The following is a 15,804-nucleotide window of genomic DNA, read 5'->3' as shown; positions in this document are numbered from 1 at the left end:
CTACCCTGAGGGTCAGCAGCCCAGCTAAGGACATGAATCCAGTCTGGCATCAGGCAAAACTCACTGGGATCTGCTGTTTATAAGCCTTAAAGAAGTGAGGGGTTCGGGTGTCATAGTGATGCATGTAATCACGATGCAGATGTAAGGACCACCTCAGGGCAGGGAAGCAAAGGTGTCCTCTAAGGAGCTGCGTGGTTGAGACAGCTCCAAAATGAATTCATCAGCACTGACAGTCCATCAGTGTCAGGTCTGTATTTAGGCTGGCATCCTCCCTCCCTAAGACTGAGGGATCTAAGCGGTGACAAGAGCTTTCCAAACAAGGCCACCTTTTGGTATAACCCAGCTGCTCTCTTGTACTCTTTACATGCTTTTGGCCTCTTAGATCCTGGGCTTGCTGAAAGTGTATTGTAGTGATGCTCATAAGGGGTTCTGGATATCTCAGTGACCTGGAAACAGGGCTGAAGGCAGAACAGGCACACAACATACCTATGCTGCCTTTTGGCCATTAAGGAACCAGCCAAGCAGCTCCCCCCAGATAAAATCAAGGACATGAGCGGCTCCAAGAACATTCTGCCCACTTGTCCTTCCCATGATGGGAAGAAACACCTAGAGGTGGCCCAGGAGCGAACTCTCAGCACCACCAGGGCTCCTCTCCCTTTTGTCCATATGCCGCCTCCCAAATTAACACAGCAGATTAGTCAGATCACGTTACACTTGGTGGCATGATTTACGGTGGCTTCTTTTAATGCTCTCCCTTAACCACCACTTTCCTGCAGGCTTTTTCTTTAAGCCACCTTGATCCTGGTTTTATAGCAGAGATTACTTTGAGCTGCACCTTCCTGGGAGAAACTGAGGGGATGCCCCTACCCTGGGCATCCTGCCCCACTCAGCCTCCTGCAGGCACTCTCACAAACAATTCAGAAACACCCCAACAGCAGGGAGGATGCAAGGAGGTATGACATTTTCCCCACGGCAAGAAAAACAGATGGGAATCAGCTGTTTCAAAAGCCTCCACACCCCTTCCTCTGAGATAAGCCCCACTGCTGGACACACAAGCAGAGACAATGAAGGAAAGCAGCCTGGAAAGGGTGAGGTTTCCACCTCTCTGACCTTTGGGACTGACATTTCCAAGGGCTATGAGCCTGTGGTTGGCTTCACCACTTCTGTATGCTTTGTGGGGGCAGAAATAGCCCCAGCACACCACAAGTACAGAGCCCTAGAGCCTGGCTGCTGCCTCCTTCAGCACAACTGCATGTGGCTGCTCAGAGATCTTGCACAGACTCCTGAAGCCTTGCACAGTCACTGCAGCAAAGGGGTTTTATCCCAGCAAAGGGGCACTGCCCAGCACCCTCCTTTCCCAAGGAGAAATAAGAGTGTTATTAGAAGTTACCTGCACAGTTCTGAACTGGCAGCTGCTTGGGGCTGCTACAAGCCTTAGGAAGCCTTAGTTCTGTGCCTTAGGCAATAAAGACTCATTAAAGCTCAAGCAATGAGATACTTCTGGCTTTCTTAGCAGTTCGTTGACAGTTTTTAAGCTGCTGTTTAAATATTGCAGGGCAATAAAAAGATTATTGGGATGGCATGGGGGGCAGCCAACTGCTTGAATTCCCTTTTCTTTCATGCCTGCACAGCTAAAATGCCTGTAACTTTCCACACAAGGAAGCAGATTTAAATGCCAAAAGTTTTTGGAAACTGATTTCTATGAAACCAAAACTGAAGTCTTACTAAGAGAGGAGGCTGCTTCTGTATCAACAGCAGGGGTTTGGGACTCCTGAGGACTGTCTTCCTCTCATCTTGGAGAAGGTTCATGTGCTGCACGGTGTGACTTGTAGAAAGAAGATAACATCACGCACACTATGAGATAGTCAATCTTCCCTAGTAACGTGCAGGAAGTAAGCAAACCTCTTAAAGTATTTTGAGTTTCTGCATGCAGAAGGGAGCTGGGATTTTTCTAGAAGGGAAGAAAATGTTTTCACACAAAGGCGGCAATCGAATACCTCTAAGATATTTAACCTTGGGAGATGAGAGATCTAGTCGTCACCTTCCCTAAATCATTATCAGAGCAATTGTGTGATTTAGGAGTCTGCTCTGTTGCAACACAATTTTGTTGTCTGACATAAGTGGAGCTGCAGACCTGACCCCCATACAAGTTCACTGAATCTGCAGCACAGGACAGGTGAAAAATATTACAGCAAGGTGAACAAAAGCTCTGGGTAATGCATGGGAATGAGCTGATCACTGCAGGCTTCTTCACACATCCTTAGCAGTCAGCAAGTTACCAAGAGGGAGAGAAGCTACCCAGAGCTAAACAGAACAGATTCCACAAATATCTAAATGCTCAGGATAAAAATCCTGCAGATGTCCCTTTCTGTAACCACAACCCCAGAGGTCTGTGCTGTGCCCAGCAATGCAGGGCAGTCTGGTTTTGCAGGAAAACAAGTAAGTAGTTGACCTGAAAGAACAGTCTTGGGATTTACAACCACAAGTTTACCTCTTCTCAGACACAGACCTCATACATCCCCCCACAGGTTTCCTATACTAGTAACACTCCTACAGATTTTTGGATTGCTACTGCAAAACACTCAACACCACAGCCATAGCTCTGCAGTATGTTTTAGATTTACAGCTATAGCCTTGTACATTAGTACAGGGCAGTGATACCTTGTCCCTGCATAAACTACACAAGATTGTGGATACAGTCTGGGGGCTGCCCAGAACTGCCCTATTCACTGACAAAGTAAAAAGTCCCACAACAGATATAAGCTGAATGGAAAGCCCCCACTTATTCCCCAGGAAGAGGATTCTGAGCTCAACACACCTTCCCGTAAAGCTGAAATTTGCTTTGCAGTGCTAGAGGCAGGCAGAAGTGAAACAGTGATAAGAGCCTCCACTGAAATGAATGGAAAGTTCCTGGTGACATTAGTGATGCTGCATTAACACAAACTTCAGGCTTGCTCCCCCACCCTCCACCCCCCTTTGTACACCCAAAATAGCTATAGGAAGTAGAAGAAACATGACTCAAAGAAAGACTTTTCCTCTTAAGGCCTGGCTTCCTTCCTTGAACAGTTGGGAGAAATTTCAGCCAAACATCTACAAGTGAGGGGCTTTCTTTGAATTTCTTCTGTTGTTAGGAAAAACTCCTCCAAAACCCTGTGGCCTCTACAGCAGACATCCTGGGTCAGACAGGTCACTCCTGGAATACAGGATCTCGCTGCTTTAGGATGCCATTTTATTCAGGAAAGCAGGATGTGAAGTCTACTCTATCCTTTTACTCTTAAAAAAAGAGCAAGGACTTGAGGTTTTGGTCCTTGAAAGATGTCCTGGCACAGGAGTTAAGTTTGGCCATTTAAGCCAGCATATCTTCCACCCACATGACCTGTGTCAGCCACACATCCTATTATTTAGCAAGTCACACAGGACATATTCCAGGATGAAAATGTGCTTTTTTCTTTTCTGAGCTAAATATTGTAGCTAAATGGGAGGTTTAGCTTCCTCTATTTCACCACAGTGCTACTCTTTTCAGTGCTCAGCCTTCAGGAGGTGCCTGACATGGTGGGAAGGTGGGAAAGAGAGCCTTTGTGTGAATGGGAACAGCTTAAACTCGTGTTAATTTCTGTCTGGACACTGACAGCCCCTCTCACAGAACAGAGACCATTTTTTGTGCAAAAAATTTCTTGCTACTCCCTGAAAGCAAGCACAGAGTGGGAGAGGATTCCAGCACTTTCTGATCAGCTCACACAGGCACTGAGGGGTATCCTGGTCTGTACTGCACATGGCTGCCCAACAGAAGCACAAGGGTGCAAGAGCTGCACATTGCTGGTGTTTGCAGCTAGGCCTGAGCATCCTTCCCAGGGCATGCAACAGATTCAGACAAATCCACTGAAGGAAAAGCCAGGAGTGGGATCTTACAGCAGAATTTGAAACTTCAAGGCTGCAGCAGTTCAAGGGTTTTTAATGGACCTCTTTAGGGGTATAGAATGTTTTGGTGGAAAGACCATCACTGCTGATGAATTACTAAAACATATCCTTTTGCCAAAGATGACATTCCTGTACTGGAAACTTATCGAAATCTAAGTGAGGAATTTTGGGAGAAAATTTTAAAGCCCTAAAACTGTGGCTTGAAAGAGCTCAGATGAAGACAAATCACATTTCCACATTCATGCAGTATTTCAACATCAATTACAGGGTTCTCCCATTCCTCTTTCCAGACAACTAACTCCTTTCTCTGTTTATTACTTCTGGTGCCAGTTCTCCCCCCAGCCAGGCTAGGAGGCATGGTGCAGGGAAGCCCGAGCTCCCCAGAGGAACAGGCAGCCAGGGGCAAGGGCTGACACATCTCTGCCCCAGGAATCCCCAGACTTTGCAACTTCTGAGACTGAGCAAATAATGATTTCCACAGGCATGCTAAATTCTCCATAAATTAAAAGCAGGGAGCATGCTGTTCCAAGGGCTCTAATCCACCTGGATGAGCAAGACCAAGGAGAGTTACCCCATAGGAATGAGAAGTGCTCTTTCCCATTTTCTCAAGGCGATACTGCCCCTTTTCTCATCTGTTCTATGCCTGTGGGCTCCTCAGCTCTGCCAAAGGGCAGCATTTCTTTAATTGTTACATCTATAAATACATGCTACCAACCAAATTTATTTTCAAAAACTAGGTAAGAAAACCTCCCTGAAAACAAAAAAAAAAATCAGGAAAGCCTCATACTAAAATCATAGCCATCACTCCAGTCTTAGTTTATTTGCCCCTCAAGATCTCGAGCACAAAGATGCTGTAAACAAAACATCACGTTATTCAAGCTTAGAAAGCCTCGAGGCCATTATGAGCCACCAGTGATCATGGCAAAGCTGGATCATTATAAAACATGCCCAGAAGACACAATAAAAGGCCTAGTGAAGGACACCAGAGGGAACCCTGAGTCTTGCTTTTCCAAAGCTGAGGAGTCTCTGGGACAATAAGTGGTAATATTGTTACCCAGAACAAACCCAAAGCCCTTGCCTAACTCTGGTAATGACCATTGTGTGATTTACAGGGTATCTCACAGGCTGTGACAGAGCAAGGTCACACTGGATTGAAACCATGCTTCTAATTGCAGCACATTGTCACTTGACAAGGGGCACAGGTCCTCTCAGAGTAGCGAAGCATCAGCTAGTTCCAGGTGCTTGTCCCTCCGGGAGGTGCCAGTCTGTTGGTTGAGTTGGGTGAATCCAATATATTTACCCTGAAATCATCAACTTCACTGGCATCAAGAAACACACCTGATGAACATGCACAGGTAGCTGCCTTGCCCTGGAGCTTGGGGGTTTGGCTTTCTGTTCTCTACAGCAGGCCACTTCTAGCTATGGTGCCAAGGTATACAGCCAGAGCTGCAACAGCTTAATATCCAGTTTAATTCTGTATTCGTCAGTGCACCTGAGATGTTTAAGCCATTCACTGTTTCATCAAGCATTTAAGCATGTCCTATATGGGATGAGCCATCAAGTTGTCAGCTGAAGGATGTATTTTTCAAAACACTGAGCACTCAGTAGCTCTAGCTGAAATAAAGCTTTTAGAACAAGTTTTGTCCTTTTACTTCTATCTAGTGAATGGGCAAAGTCATGGGAAGCCTATTGGATTTCACTATTCAAGAGTTCTGGGGCATGGGGGAACACCACCAAGACAATCTGACAAATCTGTAGGAAGTGTTCTGCCTTTGCAAGAGTGGACTTCTGTTCTAAAGGGCAATGTGAACTGGTAGATAAACTGGGAAGAAAAACAAAAAGCAAAATTCTTTTACCAGGCTTTAGACATAGCAAGTTCACCCCAGCCTTCACTCCTCATTGTGCGAGAAGTCTGGCATAGGCCATTTCCAGAAATTACATCTTTCAGCAACCTCATTCTCTTAATGAGCATACCACAGGGTGATGGACTTTTATAGAGGAATATTTCCCCCAAGATACTGCCTCTCCAACTAAGTAGGTCCTATTCACTCTAAATGCCAGGTGGGTAAAATACCCTCTGAATTATATTTGTCACTATCAAACAAGACAGTATTTGCACACAGGAATAAAACAAAATTATCTTTTCATATGCTTGAAAAGGATGTTCCACATCAGATTATTTTATCTTCATTATTCCAAGTTAGAGAATTATGTAAATACTAATTTAGAGAACCCAGAGGATGCTGAAGATTCAGTTTAATGATTTGTAATGGTTTAATTGGACTGTAAGCTAGCCCCTGCAGGGAGTTGAGCACAGGTACAAGTATATACTTCATGTCCCTACCAAAAATGTCTAATTGTCTGCTTTTGCTTAAGCAGCAGCTTCTAACCTCCCCCAACAGCACAGCAGTTTCATATTTGAGTCTGAAGATGATTAAGTTTTGGCTAGGGAATGCCTGTAGCCTGGCATGGACACAGGTACTCAGAGACAGCAGAACCCAACTGCAGAGCATTCGCCACAAGCAGACCTTAAATACAGGTATGGGGGGAAATGCTATTAGCCATGAGAAAGAAAAAGTCATGGCTCAATTACTCAAGACCCCTTGTATGAAAGATGCACATGGCAGCTTAGGAAAGCAGGCAGCGCGGGAACATGTAAAACCTAGCAGTTTCTGTAGATTTATCCAGCATTTTGCGGATGTGCCCTGTGAAGGATGGCTTGACAGGAGCTACCTGAAAACACACCTAGGTAAACATTTCCTCAGATGCTGGTTCAACAGATCTATAAAATCTTTACCTCTCCAGTGGAAGCAGCAGGAAACTCAAACTACTGAAGCAGGGACTCAGCCTCTGAGCAGAGGGTCCAGCCACACAACCAAACCCTCTGCTGTCCCTCCCAGGGAGAATAAACAAGGCAAGGAGCTAAATTACTGCAAAGGGCAGCAGGTGTCCAGAGGAAAAGAGGCCAGAGAACCTGAGATTATTTCTGCAGCAAGACTAACTAGCTTGACAAATGAAACATAATGGAAAGTGCAGACTCCACTCCACTCCTCATCCACCTCTTCTCTGGTCATTTCACTCATCCTTCTTCCTCTTGAGAAAATAAAATGAAATGCATATTTTACTGTAAGCTTCTTTACAGTGCAGGCTGCAAGAGGCTGGAGGGCTTGCCTAGCGGGAATAAGCTAACCAGCATTTTTTTTTTTTCATCCTTTAATTCCAAAAGCCAGGGACTTTCATTTTCAATTTCCTTTTATCCAGGGCTTTTCATTATGCTCAGGTTGCTTCTCCACACCCTTTTATTAAGTGACAAGTGTGTGCTGGAAGGTGACAGACACCATGTGTATTCCTGATACTGGAAAGAAACACCACAACCTGCTCTGCACATGTTCAGAAAGAGCCCCTTGCAAACAAAGATCTTGATGAGTTACTGGACTGTCTGATGGGGCTCATCTTGGTATTGAACCATACAGATAGGCATCTCATTGCTAAATGTGATTAAAGCAACAACCAGAAGCATCAAGGCTAGCAAGAGATCAGATACCTGATTATCTGTACACTAACCAGGTTTTATTGAGCAGAAAACAGATCCGGCAGTTTTCTGGCTGTTGGTTTTATGGGACTTCATTACCCCCTGCTTCCATCAGCAGATGCAATATTTTACTTGGTTAGATGGTATCTTACTTGGACAGGACAAAGAAACTATGTCATAGGAACACAGGATTGGGTCCTTGACTATCCAACCATCTGCAACGCATTTTTCTTTTCAAGCCATCCATCTCTGTAAATACACATTATCACAAAGTATAGGTTATGCTGCTCCCATTGCAGCCAGCCTTAGATGCCTCCAGACCTTCACACTGGGCAATTACAGCACACTCCACCCAGGAAGGGCAGACTGCCTCCCTTACCAGAAGTACTAACTTGATAACTTACTTTTCCAAAAAGACGACACTGCCATAACGGTTTAATACCATACATTATACCTATCCTCATATTCATCGATAGCCAGGCAGACCTGGTCTGGTAACCTCACATTTGACTCAAAAACACCTAGAGAAGCCCCACTCTAAATTCCTGTGACTGATTGCTGGCTCTGAACTGGAGTGTTGACAGAGGACTATCATCCACTGCAATGCCATAAGATGTCACACATGCCACCACCTTCCTGTCAGTCCTGATTGGCAACAATTTTCCATATCAAGTGGGTTAACCATCAGTTAACCTCATATTTTGAGATGTTTTTTCTAAATATCAGTCCTCTTTAGCTTATTCCACTCGAGAAGGATTTGCAGGCAGGTTTTGAAGTGGCACAATATTAGAAGCTCTCAGAGGTCAGACAACTCTGCTGAGACACTTAGCCAGCAAGTATGACCCCTGTGGAAGAACCACTTGAGAAAGAGCACAGTAGATGGTTAATTTGGATACACCAGGTAGCCTGACCCTGCACAGCAATTACGTAGAATATTTAAATACTTTATTTATATGTACAGCTAATACATACATGCAATCATACAATAAAAGCAGTTTGAAGGTGATTATTGCATTTCACCACAGGTTCAGGTTACTCAGAGGTCAGCATCAAGTGCTATTTCTACAAACTCCCAAGCACACCATAAAGATGCAGAGGGCAATTCTTTGTCATCTTCCCCCATAATCCTCAAAAATATTACCTTGCATGGTCATCATGCAATTATTTGAGGAAAAAAGGAAGCTGTAATCACTTTACATTTCCATGAATGGAAGATGCATTACATCTATTATTTTACATTTAAACAATAATTGAATATGTGAACAGCTAATTACTGTGATATATTGAAAGCATCTGTAGCCCCAAACCTGCAATTCTTTTTTTTGAATTAACTTAAAGAAGGAGACTTACTACATGTGAAGTGTTTAATTCCTTTTGTTTTTCACTTTAAATATGCCTTGGCTTATTGTAAATTAAGGACAACATAACTTAAGTCTAGAAGCTCTTAATTTAAATATTTCAGCCAGAATATTGAAAGAGTCCATGGAAAACCTGAATTTTTTAGACCATCGGTAACACAGGCTTCAGTATAATGCCAAGTGCTAGATGGAGAGATTAAGATGCAAGGACAAAGGAAAGACACCATCAAGCATATAGAAATGTGTGCTGCTTTCCAGCTCTGCTCTCCTCCATCTCCCAGGAGGAGATGTTCAATAAAGCAGAAGAGCCAAGCCTAGCCTAAGCACCTGGCTCCATGCTGCAGTCAAGCCAGGAGCATTTTCATTCTAGATTCCCTTGAAGACAGTCATAATAACCCCGTGCAAACAAGCAAGAAGTGGAGCTGCTCAGCAGCCAGATTGTCTTGTACTTGCTTTCAGCTCTGTTACAGGCATCACATCCAGGAGCTGAGTAGCAAGGAAAGAAACAAATGCAGTCAACTGATTCCTGCTATTAATTTTCAGAATATAAATTATAAATCATTAAGTCAATGGGTATAACCTGTATAAACCCATTATGACAGATCAGAACAAGACCAAAAAGACTGGCATCTTCCATCCATTACATCACAAACGCAGGGGCTTGTCAAAAAATAATACCCCAGATCTCCACAGCACAGGATCTACTCTACTTTGCAGTGAACCCAAGTCATCCCCAAAGCCCCCATTACCTGCACTGATCATCCCCTCCCTGGGTCTGTAAGCACCACAGGGAAGCCTTTTAAATTGAAATATACTGGCTTCACTAGAAGATGGAGGACAACCACTTTCTTGTGCAGCCCTGCCTCTCCTGTGTGAACCTTTAATTGCCTACCATTCTTATTGAGCTTCTGACCAAGCAGAAACCAAGGTACAGAGGGAAAATGCTGTCCTACAAGTATTACATTAAGTACAACAGGGACTCTAAGATCCTCACTTATCAGAGCACTGAAGTATAGCTGTTAATTCATCAGGGTTCAGTGGCTGCACATTTGCCCTGATTTCTTCTAATAGAGGCCAGCATGGCTGCATTTCAGGGAGCAATTGACTGAAATCAAATGAGGGATAGTCCATTTTTCCATATCAGATCAAATCCTTGACCATTCTTGCTTAAGAGCAAAGCTGCTCACTGATGCAGACTCCCGATATTTTGTTAAACACCCACAATGCACCATTTTGCAGTGTTCAGGCTGGGGCAAACCAGCCCAGCAAGGCAGTTCCCTGAAGCATAAGATTTGATTAACCTCATTAGCTTGCCTTGCAGAGCTGCAAATGTTGTTAGACATCATGAAGTTATCCAGCCCTGTTTAAAACCCAACTGTAGTATTTGGCCTGGTGACCTCCCCCAGCAACAAATTCCTCAAGTAAAGTGAGCCACTGCTGCCAGCAGCCCACAGGGGCTCCCAGTCCTCATCCCAGCCAGCAGCTGCTTGCACTTCACCTTTGGGAGTTCAGGGCTTCTTCCATCTCTGCACCTTACCCCAGCCAGGCCAGACTGACCTCCACTTCAGGCCTCAAAAACCTGAAATAGTCCAGATCAGCTTTAAAAATATTGATATATTGCTGCTGCTCATCTACATCTGTAAAGCTGTCTACAGACTCCAAGCACTTAAAAGCTAAAAACTGATGAATTAAAAGTATTTAGTCCTCTCCTCAAGTTATGCAACATTATTGTGGCTAATGATTAGGAAACATAGGATTATATCTGCATGGACATCCAGGCAAATACATTTTTATGCATCACATAAGCCAGAGCACACGACTACTTTATTACAAAGGTAGCTGGTCCACTGTTTGTATTCTTTACCAGCAATCTTCAGGTCTGCCAGTCTAGGTCAAGACCCAAGCAGGTGCTTCAACAAGCAAAGCAACAGACCTTGTCTGATAGCTGGGAAGTTTCTAACCTAAAGAAAAACACCAGAGGTAGAAAACAGCAGCAATATAGCCACAGGGCTGCAAGAGCTAACACCACTCACAGTGGGATGGCTCCAAATGATGGAGGCATTTTCTCCCCATCTTGCTGATTTTCATTCCATCAGCCACCCCACTGGTTTGCATTGGATGCTCCTTTGGGCCCCTCTAGAGCCTGCCTGTTGCTTACCCTGAGTCACAGCAACAATAAGCATTCAAAGTCCTTCTGTTGGAGGCACACACCTAATCAATTACAGCAACATCATCCTTCTTAATCAAGGTTAATTTCTGCGGGTAACATTTTTCTCTGTTGGAATATTGTCAGACGTTTTTAGATCTCCAATTTTATATAAATTTAGCCTCCAAATTCTCAAGGAGAGAGTTGCTAAGGTAACCAGAGCCAGTCATACTGCTGTATGTTCTCCCCATGGAGCTTCATTAGGGTCAATCAGTCATTTCCAGGGTAATAGAATATGTGGCTTCCTGAGATAAGGATGCATCTTTCTATGGTGACAGAACATTTTTATTAAGTGTTAACCCCCTCACCCTCTCAAAGAGAGGGCACTGACCCTCTAACTTGCAATCCTTTGCCTCATTTCTCAGGTATTTGGAAGACTAGTTAGCAACTAAGGCCAAATCAGATGAAGTCAGCACACCTGGGGTGTGTCAGCTTGTAATAGTAAGGCTGGGAGTGGTATGGGCAAGGATAACTTCCTCTGATAAGGGACCCAAAGCAATGTTATCTGCTAGTAACCAGGCACAAAGCCTGCATCTAAAACTGATCTGACCTGCCAGGATTAAGGGTTTGGTTTTCCTTTTGTGCCAGTATAGATGAGTTCAAACTCAGCAGGTCGTCCATATCTGAACATCCCTGTCTTTCAGATCTAAGAACTTTTTCACACCAGCTCATAGGATTTATTAGGAGCTACTTTGGAAGACTATTTGGATCAAGCTACTGGTATCAGCCCAATTCCTAGACTTTTTTCTTCCCCAGAACCTAGAAACCTCCCTAACTTCAGATAGCTGGAAAACCAAGTAGTGCACCTTTCTTGGTCAAAAAGGCCCTGTTTTCCTAACTGTCACTACACAACTCAACTATTACAGCTAGTTTCAGAACATATTTCATATCTATGCTGTTTTCCAAGATCCATTTTCTCTGAAGCTTCCCAGCCAGCCCTAAGAGAGCCCCACTGTACCTTCTGCTGGCTCCTTCAGAAGGACATCTAATGTTCAAGTGAGCCATGCTCCCTGACCTGGCGTCTCAGCTGATGCCTCCAGCATGGACCTGATCCAGTTGTCCACCAACTGAGCTGTTATCCACTAACAGGAGCAATACTTTTATCCCTGTGCCTCCTTCTAAGCAAGAGTATCAACAGCATCTGAGCAGGACCTGACTCAACTTCACCTTATGTACAGCATTTCTGATTAGCATTAAGAAAATACATTTGCTGCAGATGCACTGACAAATTTTTGAGCAGCTCCCTGTGCATCTCAGTCTTCATATCCAGCAGGGCTCCTCCAAAGTCCTGGCTGTGCTCAAAAGCATGAAACACCAGAAACCCAAAGGAAATGCTTCCCCCTTTCCTCCTCCATTAATCTCTTTGGAGGTTCCTCTGTGAGGCAGAACAATATGGTTACACCTCAACACTCCAGCTCTCCTGAGCATCATGTCTATCTTATTAAATAATGGATATAAAACTGCAGCCAGGAAGGACAGCATCTGTCAGCTGATACTGTATTTATTGTTTTCCCTTGAAAGAGCATTATTGTAATCCTGCAGCAGGTTCACTTACAGATAAACAGAACTTTTAAATAAAAGAGGCAGGATCCTTTGTGCTGAAGAAGCAAAGGCAGCTGGGCACTTGTGTATGTTCTGTCATAAGATTTTTCTTGCTGCTAGCTTTTCTTATCCCATTAATATATAATTATGTGAATTTGAATAAGATCCAGGACATTATAATCACAATAATGGTTTAAAATGCCTGAAAAAAAGCAGCATTTGCAACACATAGGTATTTAATGACCATATGAGTAATAACTCAGCTTCTTTCAGCATGAATTCACATTTCATGCAAGCACAGAGATCAATGAAATTCAGTGCAATCACCACACATTTACATCTGTTTTGCATTTTGTTCTTTAAAATAGATATGTAGGGCATGAACATGCATTTGAATATGAAGAGAGCAGTGCTGGGTAACACCTAGGCAAAAAGCAAAATGGGCAAGATGTTTAATTTTAGAAGTTCTGGGGACATAATGCTCACTTTGTTGGGTTTTCTTCCCCTTCTAAGATCTCGTCTCCTAAAATGGAATCTGCTTGAGCAGCTTGGACATCTGGGGAGGAGATTTCATGGGAAAACATTGAGAAATACCATAACGCTGCCCTGCCTCAGGATCCAGACTGTCTGAAGGCCTGGAGTTGGTCAGTCCTCTCTGAAGAGAGAAGATGGTCAGGCCAGTGTTAGGGAGGAAACCTGCACCCCAAATCAGAGGGCAGAACACCAGCTTCCCTCTGACTGAGGCTGCAGGGTGTCTACAAGGGCGGAGCTGAAGCTCCATTTCAAGGGCCTCAGAGTCCATTTACCTCTGCAATGTCCCCTCCTGAACATGGTAAGTCACAGGTGTACATTTGCAGGAAAAAAGAATAATTCCTCACCTCTCCCCTCTGACCTCCCTGCTCTGCTTGCACAACACTGCCACGGGTCCAGCCCTGCAGGAGGATCAGTACAAACCCAAACTGCCCTGCTGGTGCCCATCTGCCAGCCCTGCAGCTGCTGATCTTCCTGCTCCTCCTCTCCTGGCACCACAGCCACACCCCCCACAGCTGCAGTTATTTTCTCCAGGCCAGGGCATCCAGTTGTGATGCTTGGTTTGAGCAAACATCCTTCCATCCTTCCTCACTAAGCAGAGCCAATGCACTGGCAACATCCCCCTCACTGTGGTTTAGGGAAGACACTTTCATCAAATTACATCACTTTAAGCCTTCCACTTACCACCATTCTGCCCCAAAATAGGAGGCAGGGCTGGCAAGGTGTGGATATAAGCTAACATCCATTTCTTTCATCTTCCCAGGGGAGAAAACCAAAGAAAGCTGGAGGCATCTTCCTCATCACCACCCATACTAATGAACATTTAGCATTCAAAGCTTGACTGGTGCCTCAGCTGAAGCTACACACAGCTCAACTCAAATAGAAAGGCCCTGCAAGCTGCAGGGAAGATGCTCAGAGCCCAGGCTCCAAGGGAGTGCCTCTCTATTAGTAATCATTAAGCACTGAAGGAGGAAATTAGAAACAGAACCTGTTCTGCTTTAGTCATCTTTGTCAAATTCCCTGGTACAATGACTACCCAGGTTTTTCTTCAGCTTCTTTTCATCAGCCCTCCACTAATCTCCAGACAAGCATGTAGCCCTGCAAATACACAGGCATGGAAATGCTGGGCAGGCTGCAGCTGCTTGTAGAGCCATGGCGAGCAGTTTCCTAACCTACACCCTCCAAGACTGTCCCCTTCAAGAGCATGCAATGGCTTCTCTGCTTTGCAAGTCAGAACTTCCTTCTAACAAAGGAAAAAATAAAGCAATAAGGCAGCAAATTAACCCCCTGCAGAAAAACCTGTGTTCCTGGGTCTGAACATCTGCCTTAGCTGCTTTGTGGAGCAGCTGAGAGGTACTGTGAGCATCATTAGACTCAAAAGCACTGTGGTGTAAAACTGCTTGATTTGGGAGCTCCATGGAGGATGCGAGATCACAGCTGCCATTTGAACCATCACCCTTTGGTGGAGGAGGACAACTCACTTCATATCTTGCTTCGCACCCACCAACACCTCCCATTTCTCTTGCTTAGGTCTCAGTTCCCAGAGTCCCCCTGCCTCTGGTATTCCCTCCAGGATCTCTCACCTCAGCTACCCTCAGACATCACACGCCTTGGCTAACCATTGTGAACCTTCCAAAACTAGGACTTCCATGCACCCAGATCACCCTCCCCTGCAAACACCTCATTTCCACTTAACTACAGGCTGTCTGCTGCTAGGCTGATCTCTACAGCTTTTTCATCAGCTGTAATGATAGCTGTTCTTGATAAGAAAGGAATATAGAATAGAAATGCACTAAAAAATACAAATTCAATATAACACACACACTTATTTCTACCCTCAGACCAACCTCTAACAAAGCCTTGGGACAATAGGATATTCTTTGCAGCTCACAAGTAACAAAGCCCATGATAATGATGCAATTGACATCTGTTATCTTAGCACCCATCAAAAGTTTTTTCCAGCAGTTGATTCAATACAAAAAGAAGTCATCTCTAACTGCAGCTATGCTTGAAAAGCTAAGAAATGTATGAAAAATCTAGTGGTTTTTGCCATGTGCAGACAGGCTTCCTGATGTGATACAGAAGCTAAGGTAACAGAATTAACAAAGTAAAGGCATAGGAGAAAATGTTTAGGGAAACTTGCGTTCCCTCTTCTTTCTCTCCAATGACGGGAACTTGTTTATTATGTTTCACTTTTCAGATGTGGAAGCAGAAGAGCATCCCACTTTCTGCAGCACTACAGATCACAAACAGAGCTTCTTAGGCACTGTTGCTCAGCTGGAGATTATGAACAATTCACTGACTATTTAGGATTTTGAGCATCCTTCATTCCTGCTGGAGCTAACATCATGCTGATAAGCACCCAGAAAGTTTGAAAGCTTATGCAAAACTTGTCCAAATAAGCCATCTAAAAATCCCTTGATCTGCAAACCACAGCAGGAAGACAACAGCTAAATCAGCCTTTCGTATTTTCCAACGCTCGTGTTTCTGTCTGGAATTAGGAAATGCACAGTCACAGAAACTGGTAGAGCTTTTTCTAGTTCCAAAATACAAGGCCTTTTGGAATAAGTGCCACCTTAGGCCACCCTCTTGCGGCCAGGGATAGTTTTGCAGCCAGCGTCCTGCTTTCCCCTCTCCATCACACTCCAGAAGCCTGACAGCTTCCACCCCCCGGCTTGGGGAGTTACTGAACCTACCCTCCTTTGGTCGCTTTGTGG

Source organism: Cygnus olor, chromosome 11, assembly GCF_009769625.2.
Source record: "Cygnus olor isolate bCygOlo1 chromosome 11, bCygOlo1.pri.v2, whole genome shotgun sequence".
NCBI lineage: Eukaryota > Metazoa > Chordata > Aves > Anseriformes > Anatidae > Cygnus > Cygnus olor.
Note: the sequence above shows the minus strand (reverse complement) of the source record.